Source organism: Silene latifolia, chromosome 4 (assembly GCF_048544455.1).
Source record: "Silene latifolia isolate original U9 population chromosome 4, ASM4854445v1, whole genome shotgun sequence".
In the NCBI taxonomy this organism is placed as follows: Eukaryota; Viridiplantae; Streptophyta; class Magnoliopsida; order Caryophyllales; family Caryophyllaceae; genus Silene; species Silene latifolia.
In genome coordinates this window covers 79,127,249-79,138,323 of record NC_133529.1, presented here as the reverse complement: position 1 = coordinate 79,138,323, position 11,075 = coordinate 79,127,249, and positions in this window count along the sequence as shown.

Below are 11,075 nucleotides of genomic sequence, written 5' to 3'. Positions count from 1 at the left end.
TGTACCCCGAGGGAAAAGGCAAGGGTAGAATGGAAGAGTGAAGACCTTCATTACCCACTTTATTATTATGTTGTATTATTGTTGTGAGTTTTTATTATGTTGTACTAGCTATGTTTTGTGTGTTTTGTGCTAGTTTTATTATGTGAGGTGTGTTAGTCGACACCTTAGCTTTGACAAGTTGTAGACTCGTCGAGCTTTATTTGTTGTTGAAATTGTAATCCCTCCCATTATTAATTAAATAAGAAGATTGCTTGTGTCAAAAATTGTGAACGCTTGTTTCTTCCATCCATTTTGTAAAGGCAATTCGATTTGAATCGTCCTAAACGTTTGCACTTAGGAAAGTTGGATTTTTGGGATGAAGGGAGAAAGGCTTATTTTTGTATTTTTTGTGGGGAAAAGGGAATGTTGTTCCCTTTTCTCTTTTTTTTGATGGGGATGTTTTTTTGTATGTGGGGTTTTTTTTTATTATGGGGATGGTTGTATCCTTCCTGTGTAGGAAAGCACTGCCTACGTATCCACCTGGAGAGGTGAAATCAAACAATGATCGTAGTTCGAAATTTTCTGTAAATTTGATTGGATTTTATGGTTGTATCCCTCATGCATAAGAGGGACTGCCTACGTATCCACCTGAAGAGGTGAAATCAAACCATGCTCGTAGTTCAGGGTGTTTTTGTGAATTTTTTTTAGTGCAAATGGATGTTGCCTTTGACAGATCAAAGGACATTCGAAACGGGCAAGGTGCCGCAACTTAGACTCGATAAAACATGCAATTTCAAATCAGAACGCGTTGAGGAACTTGACTTTAAAAAGGGTTAAGGTGAACGCTAGATGTAAAACTAGGCTGAGGTCGTTGGTTTCTATGTTTCAAGGGTAGTATTTCTTGAGTTGGTCTAGGTTGGTCGGGTTTGTAAAATCCTCCCCATCTAGGTCACTAAGTCTCACTGCGCCCCCGAAAGTATTTTCTTGACCAGGTATGGCCCGACCCAGTTGGGTTTGAATTTTCCCCTCGGATCGACGGGTAGCGGTGCTCGGAACGACTTGAGGACCAAGTCGCCCTCCTTAATGTTCCTGGGTTTGACCTTCTTGTTGAATGCCCGTTGTATACGTCGTTGGTATAGCTGGACGTTGTGCAAGGCGTTGAGTCGCCGCTCGTCTAGAAGAGTGAGTTGCTCGTACCTTTGACGGGTCCATTCCGCCTCAGGGACTTGACTCTCTAACAGGATACGTAGAGAAGGGACCTCTAACTCTACCGGTTGAACCGCCTCCATGCCGTATGCTAGGTAGAAGGGTGTGGCGCATGTCGGTGTTCGAATAGAGGTTCGGTATCCCAGAGTGCGAATGGGAGTTTGCTCGGCCAATCGCGGTAGTTGTCTTGCATTTTCTTGATAATGGTGACAAGAGTTTTGTTAGCTGCCTCCACCGCTCCGTTAGTTTGGGGACGGTAAGGGGATGATCGATGTCGTTTGATCTTGTATTTGTCCAGCAAGGCCTGAATTTCCGCCCGGAAGTGAGAGCCTTGATCGCTGATGATTTCATGGGGTACCCCATATCGGCAGATGATGTTGTTTTGGATGAACTTGGCCACTTGTTTGGTGGTCAAGACTGCATATGACTGCGCTTCTACCCATTTGGTGAAATAGTCAATGGCGATGAGGACGAAACAATGCCCCTTGGTGCCTATCGGGTTAACTTTCCCGATGATGTCAATGCCCCAGGTCGAGAAAGGCCAGGGTGATGTCATGGTGTATAAAAGGGATGGTGGTATGTGTTGTATGTTGGCGAAGATTTGGCAATTGTGGCAATGTTTGACGTAGTTACGACAATCGGTTTCTATGGTGGTCCAGTAGTAACCTAGCCGCATGATTTTTCGGGTAAGCATCATTGCGCTCATGTGAGGGCCACATTCTTCGTCGTGGACCTCTCCCATGACTTTTCTGGCTTTGTGATGGTCAATGCAAAGGAGGAGAATCCCTTGGGGTGTTCTTTTGTATAGTTGATTTTGGTTTATCACGAATTGTGATGCAAGTAAACGGATGGATCTTTGTCCTCTTGGGTCAGAGTTAGGAGGGAATTCGTTTTTGGTTTTGTAGTTGAGGATGGCTTGGTACCAAGGTTCGACATGGCTTTCCTCGTCGTTGTTGATGGCACAAATATGAGCTGGCTCGCTCCTTCTCTCGACACATAGGGGCATCGATGTCATGTCGTCAGGTATGTTAACGAGCGCGGCAACTTTTGCCAGAGCATCAGCAAATTGATTTTCCGCTCGCGGCAAATGGAAGTAGTCGACTTGGTCGAAGAACTCGGCCTCTTGATTGATCTTTGCTCGGTAGGGAGCTAAACTGTCACTTTGGATTTTCCATGATCCGGACACCAGATTGATGATGAGCGAGGAATCGCCGTGGACCCTCAGTCTCTTGATGCCAAGTGTGATGGCTGCTTGTAGGCCGATGAGGCATGCTTCATACGCAGCGGCATTGTTGGTGACGGCGAAGTCTAGCTTGACTGAGATCGGAACATGTTCTCCCTCTGGTGATATTAGAAGGATTCCTACCCCGAAGCCTCTCAGATTAGATGCACCGTCGAAGTATAGGTCCCATGCGTCGGAGTCGGCACAAAGGATGTCTTCGTCAGGAAGTGACCATGTGTCGGTCGTTGGATCCTCGTTGACGGGATTTTCTGCCAGGAAATCGGTGACTGCCCTTCCCTTGATAACCTTGAGGGGTACAAACTTGAGATCAAACTCGGACAGCATGAGTGTCCACCTAGACAGTCTTCCTTTTAGTACGGGTTTCTCAAAGATGTATTTGACCGGGTCCATCTTGGAGTAGATGTGGACAGTGTAGCTGAGCATGTAATGCCACAGCTTCTTTGTTGACCATACTAGGGAAAGGCATGTCTTTTCCAGTTGGGTGTTGTAACACCCCCTCATACCAAGGTACCTTACCAGGACTACCCCAGCATGAAAGGTTGTCACCATCTCGGTTGCCCGAGGTTAGTATATATCAAAAGCAACAGTCCAAACACATTTATTAATGTACGGTAATTATAAAGGTTACATAGTCTCCCAAAATCTAATAAACGAATTATCCAAATGGCAACAACTACCAAAACAGCAACTAAAGCTCGTGATGGTGTCATCTAATCCAGCGTGGTGACTCTCCCATGATCGCCCCCAAGCTCAATAATCAGATCACTGTCACAATCACCGCTCACCATCCCCGAATGGATCACCGCAGGTTTACAAAACAACAACACGGGGTCGATTTACTCAATCAATATAAGACAACAACATTACCACTAGCTGATCATCGATCTCACGCACGAGAAACCGACTACACACCGAAGTGTGTAGCCCCGCCAGATTACCCATCGCGCAATGTAATCCTCGCCGCCAGTGGGTGACCGCAGCCCATCCCCACCTAGTCCAGCTCATCAACGAGCGACTAACAATCCCTGTCCCTTAATGTGCACATCCCCTCCCGTGGCGGGTTCCACGGAGGGCGAACTAGGGTGTGAAGCCACTCCCGCAAGTGACTCCACCACAATCACAATCACATGACATCACAGCCATCTCAATCCGCTCCTACCAACTTCGTCACAACAATCTCCATACTCCGATGATCAGCAGATAACAACAATTACAACAAGCACAATCTCAAATCAATTGACAGTAAACTGAGTAGGGAAACCCTACCTTTTCGCAATCCGCTATGCTGTAATCAACCACACAAATGCATAACAAATATCACGTCGTCACCTACAACAATAATCACATACTACAATTACACATTGCACAATCCCATTTTCCCCAATTCCATATATACAAAAGAACCCCAAAAGAATACAAATGACAAGGGAATGAAACTTACCAACAGTAGAATAAGAGACTACACGCAAGGATCACGACGATTTGCACACACAACGAGATATGAGGATGATTAGGGAGAGATCGTAGAATGATAAAGCTTTCAAGTGATATTAGAAACTGACGCGGAAATATAAAATACCCTAAACATTCCCTAATCAAACCGTCGAAATAACACTCCGCCAAACCGGACACTCGACCGAGTAAGTGTGTACTCGGCCGAGTGTCCCATACTCGGTCGAGTGTTAACTATACTCGGCCGAGTGTTCCTCGCAAACCAAAACAACACACAACCTCAAAGACTACTCGGCCGAGTAGGCTCTACTCGGTCGAGTAGTCACCAAGGAAAATCCGTAGTGTTACAATCTTCCCCCCTTAAAAAGAACTTCGTCCCGAAGTTCACACTCTACTATAAAACAAAGCACAACACTACGCCACAAGACTAAACCAATCACATATAACAACACTAAGGAACTACACAAGTCTCCACAAGAATCATTACCCCGACTCAAAGCAAAACAACAAACAAAACAAAACACGACCGCGAAGTTCCAACCCAACCTATAAAACATGGACACTTAACACCAACTCCACAAATCACTCTTCCTTCCACAACATGGCTCACGATATCGTCTCAACTATAGCATAGGCTCTCAATACTGACTCCATAACATTACCCAATAACCACAATATAATGTTGCCAACCTTGTATCACTTCCATAACACTCAATAGCACTCAACCACAAAAGAAGATCAATCATCAAAACGGAATGTTACATTCTATCATCCTTAAAACGAACTTCGTCCTCGAAGTTTACTCACACACATAAACATCATCTTCCAACTCACAAAACTATTGGACTCATAATCATAGTCATTCAACTATCAACACTGTTGAAATATTCTCTCATTGCTAAACATCGAACTACTACAAGCACGATCATGACCTTTGATCAAAACAAATATCCGACCTTTATGCTACACCAACACTCTACTTCCAATTATACTACCATATGTACAACCATCAAAATCTCTTTTATCCTTTATCGCATCCTACTCCTCTTAAGATAAATGTTACGTCCTTGTAACTCGCTAATACCAAATCCTAGCTATAATTTTCTCATTATCCCCATCACCACCGCGTGTCAAAGATAACCACTTATAATCTGAACAGACGCCATGCATATATCTTAGGCTCTCTTACTTAAACAACTCTCATCCTTCAATTTCAAAATCTTTAGCTTAACCCAAAACTTCAAATCCTCCACATTACCGCAACATGACACACCTCTCTATATAACTATATAAAACTCATATCACCAAAAGCATAACTCACATTCCACACTTGTTACTTACACTCATACTAGATCCTCAAGTTCTTTTCTTTCATTACCGCAAAACTCATACATAACTTAACATGACACCAATTCCCAATATCCTGCACTCACTATCTCAACAAAAGATTATGAACCGCCTTTGCCGCTTTGGATCATTATAACACATATTCCACGAATCACTTGTCATGACTATGACTACCGATATCTCATCCTCGAAACAAGGTCAAAATTATCAGAACAACTTCTCACAATCGTATCCTATCAACAAAATATCACTATACCATGACAACAACAAAACATATACAACTCTCTTTCATATCATACTCTACCCTCATTCCCAAACTGAAACTGGTAAGAAACATCAACAAACAAAACAACAGTCTGCATGTTCAACCAAGACTCACCAGGAACAGCAGCAAACAAACAACAATATATGTTTAACTGGTAAGCACTTTCGAAAACTCGTAACATAAACATCTCACCTACTCCACCACAACCGGCGACGGCATCGCAAAACCGCCACCACAACCGTACCGCAGTGCGAAAATGCCCGCATCACAACACTAAATACCGTGCCCGGATCACCACCCGAGGCACCACAACCACACTGATAGACATCACGACATACACAATCCCTTAAACACTGACTCAATATAACATCACGGACAAGAAAACTTACTCAAGACTGCTTTACCAGATCACAACACCATATATCATACGAAATAAATAGGCAAGAATCTCTTGCATACCATCCATACTTTTCATGGAATAAACATATATCATGAATACATATACAATTTTAACTATCCATGCCAGATCAATCAAATTATTACCTTTTGAACCTCATTCCAATAGTATACCGTACCCAACATAAATTACAAAACATTCATATAACAACTTTATAATTATCACACCATACCACTTCTTGTGAGGTTAGAACCTCACACAAACATTTACATATATCATAGACCCGTAATCACATCCAACTAGTCAATCCTGATCACGTAAGTTACCACTTGACAATGAATATCTCTTATCCAGACTTAACTCAGGTGCCCTTCATAACATATCTTCTTTTACACACAATTATCACCACCCGTGAACGTAGCCATATCATCTCGTACCAACTACCAACGAATACCTCATATATCCATACCTTAAAATCCCTCATAACCAAACCTTAATCACCTTCACAAAATCAACCTCATTAGAACAACTAACTTCCCCAAAACAACATTATCCTCAACCACTAGTGACAATACTATGACACCAACATTTTTCATGTGACTACTCTCTTACTATCACTTCTTAATATAACAATCCTTTTCCTCCCTTTGGTTCTCATCCCCAAACAACAAACATCAAACATATCAACAAAAATCACCTCAACACTATTTCCAATTTCATCCGTAATTGTATCGTCACCCGACTCACCACCAAAATCTCATATCGCACAAATTCTTTACCCAACTTTTGCTTTCTTTAATTCCTCGAAACTCATGACTATCATGTTGTCCTGGAACTTCTACATAACTGTAACTCAAATCCTCATGATAGTATCGTACATCTCTACGATTCCTTACTCTTATATCACATTTCCTCAGTGAACATGTTCCTAGTTTTACTCCCCTTATTCTTTTCTTTTACCCTCGACAAACTCCCTTAATGATTCAACTCTTCATTATTTCTATCTAACTCTCTAGTGCTCCTAACCTTCACATTGCTCCAAACTCAATTCCCATTATTTTATGTCGATATCATCTCACTCTTTCTTACCATGGGTCTTCTCTCATTATACTATAACTCCCAATTGTCATTAATCTAACCATAAAATCAACGTTTAAAGTTCAAACAATTGCATTTCCCTTTTTACATCACTAGGAAACCAAAATTCATCTCATACCGTTAGCTGCCCAAAGAATTACTCACTAGGCTCACATCGTGAAAATTCCAAATTCCCAAACTTGGTCACCATCTTCAATTCCACGTCGCGACATATCTCTATCTAAGTTCACTATATACCCCTCTTCTCCATCCATCTAAAGCAACCTTTCATTACATATATCCTTAAGCAACACAATGCTCACCGTCTCCCTCTATAAGTCCTTACACATCCCGAAATGTCACTATTCGTATCTCTCATCTCAATCTTTCATTCTCATGCTTCTTTACACTTACATCACCCTTGCCCATATACACTTACTTTTATACTACTCAATACACGACTATTTCACTCATCATATCTCACAAAACATGCTCTTTACCTCGATTAGCTCATCGTTCTTCCCTTTCCTTTTTCCACTATCCTTCACAACCACATTACACATGTCTTCCTTACCCAACACATGTCCCTCATAAGCCGTCATTCTCCATGTCATAACTTCCGGTAACTTACGTATCAGGACCGTCTCACATATAAAAGAATGCGTTAAGACTCAAAACATACATGTGTATTTACCCTACGACTCAAAACAATGTAAAAACATAGCCACCGGCTCAAAACAAAAGTAAGAACATAGCCACCGACTCAAAGTGACCGCCCAATGAGATACTCAGCCGGGTACATAACATACTAGGTCGAGTACAAGGTACTCGGTCGAGTAACTATATTACTCGGTCGAGTTTTCGACTCAGAAGCAACTCAATTGCCGCAGAAGGATTACTCGGTCGAGTATTGAGAATACTCGGCCGAGTAGACCTTACTCGGTCGAGTATACGACTTCTCGGCCGAGTTCACAACTCCAGACGCTAAACAGTATTATCACAGAGAGATTACTCGGCCGAATATGGAATACTCGGTCGAGTATAAAAGACACTCGGTCGAGTATAGGCGCAGTTCTCAGCACCGTCCAGTTTTCGTAAAACAGTCATATCTCACTCGTTACTTGGTCATTCTGGGCGTGTGACCTATCGTTAGATTCGTAAGAGGACAAGCTATCACCTCAACTTGGAATCACAGCAATATCATTTCTCGAACTTGACTTATAACAGTTTTAAGACAACCCTTCCGTAATCGGTATTCAGATAAATCAAGCTTTCTAATGCCAAAACAACTTGAACATGCATAAGGCAACAAAACAACTTAATACTTCTAAATACCAGTACATGGATGAACTTTTATCATTCTCACATGAAACCTAAACACGACATTCATATGCATAGACACATGAGCTTAATCACATGCTACTACTAACAACCAAACATTAACATCATCATGATCATATAAATACATCCTACCTCACATTACATATACTCCAATTATTTCACCTTTCGTTAACACAATTAAACAAGATTCTCCATCTATATATGACACTCCACACCCCGTTTCAAAAGCCAAGCAGTAACCACATAACATGCTCCAGGTTCTGTCACACGCAACTACGCACTTCCTTTATCATATACCACCATGGTCAGATCCTTTCATTTCATCCAACAACAATACAAGGCTCAAGTTACAAGTATTACACACACATGACTCAACATACAAAATTTTCCCCCATGTGACCGGCTTGAGGTTGTAAGGGCCTTAGTGCGACTCCGGGACGTCTCCCAAGTCTTTGCGGTAGCTCCAAACAACTCTCCCCGGGTTCATTTTATTTAGACTCTCTAAGTTCATTGGGTTCATTTGTGTTAGGTGCCGGAATCGTCGGCTCTGATACCACTTTGTAACACCCCCTCATACCAAGGTACCTTACCAGGACTACCCCAGCATAAAAGGTTGTCACCATCTCGGTTGCCCGAGGTTAGTATATATCAAAAGCAACAGTCCAAACACATTTATTAATGTACGGTAATTATAAAGGTTACATAGTCTCCCAAAATCTAATAAACGAATTATCCAAATGGCAACAACTACCAAAACAGCAACTAAAGCTCGTGATGGTGTCATCTAATCCAGCGTGGTGACTCTCCCATGACTGCCCCCAAGCTCAATAATCAGATCACTCGTCACAATCTGCTCACCATCCCCGAATGGATCACCGCAGTTTTACAAAACAACAACACGGGGTCAAGACTACTCAATCAATATAAGACAACAACATTACCACTAGCCGATCATCGATCTCACGCACAAGAACCGACTACACACCGAAGTGTGTAGCCCCGCCATTACCCATCGCAACAGGTAATCCTCGCCGCCAGTGGGTGACCGCAGCCCATCCCCACCTAGTCCAGCTCATCAACGAGCGACTTACCATCCCTGTCCCTTAATGTGCACATCCCCTCCCGTGGCGGGTTCCACGGAGGGCGAACTAGGGTGTGAAGCCACTCCCGCAAGTGACTCCACCACAATCACAATCACATGACATCACAGCCATCTCAATCCGCTCCTACCAACTTCGTCGCAACAATCTCCATACTCCGATGATCAGCAGATAACAACAATTACAACAAGCACAATCTCAAATCAATTGACAGTAAACTGAGTAGGGAAACCCTACCTTTTCGCAATCCGCTATGCTGTAATCAACCACACAAATGCATAACAAATATCACGTCGTCACCTACAACAATAATCACATACTACAATTACACATTGCACAATCCCATTTTCCCCAATTCCATATATACAGTAACCCCAAAAGAATACAAATGACAAGGGAATGAAACTTACCAACAGTAGAATAAGAGACTACACGCAAGGATCACGACGATTTGCACACACAACGAGATATGAGGATGATTAGGGAGTAATTAGGGAGAGATCGTAGAATGATAAAGCTTTCAAGTGATATTAGAAACTGACGCAGAAATATAAAATACCCTAGACATTCCCTAATCAAACCGTCGAAATAACACTCCGCCAAACCGGACACTCGACCGAGTAAGTGTGTACTCGGCCGAGTGTCCCATACTCGGTCGAGTGTTAACTATACTCGGCCGAGTGTTCCTCGGCAGAACCAAAACAACACACAACCTCAGCACTACTCGGCCGAGTAGGCGCTACTCGGTTGAGTAGTCACCAAGGAAAATCCGTAGTGTTACAGGTGTACCTTGTCTCGTACTCAATGATCTTTTTCCTCATGTAGTAGATGGCTCGTTCTTCGCCGTCGACTGTTTCTGCTAGCATTGCTCCCATGGCTGTGTCGGTAACAGTCAGGTATAGGGATAAAGGAATCCCCGGTTGAGGTGGCATGAGGACAGGAGGCTTGGATAGGATTTCCTTTATCCTGTCGAAGGCTTTTTGACAGTCGTCGCCCCAATCGGTGTGATCAGAGGCGCGAAGCTTCTTGAATATTGGTTCACAAATCATGGTGAGCTTGCCAATGAAGCGGCTGATGTATTGGAACTGACCGAGAAATCCCCGAATCTCCTTCTCGTTCTTAGGTCGTGGCATTTGTTGGAGGGCTTTGATTTTGGTTGGATCAATCTCAATGCCTCTTTTGCTGACGACATGTCCCAAGAGTTTTTCGGAGGTGACCCCGAATGCACATTTATGAGGATTTAGTCTCATGTTATATTTCCGCAGACGAGCGAAGAATTTCCGAAGGGCACCGATGTGGCCGTCCCGTTCTCTTGACTTGACGATCATGTCATCGACATATACCTCTACCTCCTTGTGCATCATATCATGTAGGAGAATGGTAGCGGTTCTTTGATAGGTTGCTCCGGCGTTGATGATACCGAAAGTCATGAGCGTGTAGCAATATGTACCCCACTGCGTAGTGAATGCAGTCTTGTGCATGTCTTCCTCAGCCATTTTAATCTGGTTGTACCCAGCATACCCGTCCATGAATGATAGGAGGGCGTGCTCGGCAGTATTGTCCACCAGAATGTCAACATGGGGCAAAGGGAAGTCGTCCTTTGGACTCGCCTTGTTCAGATCCCTGAAGTCGACGCAAACCCGAATTCTTCCGTCTTTCTTCAGTACA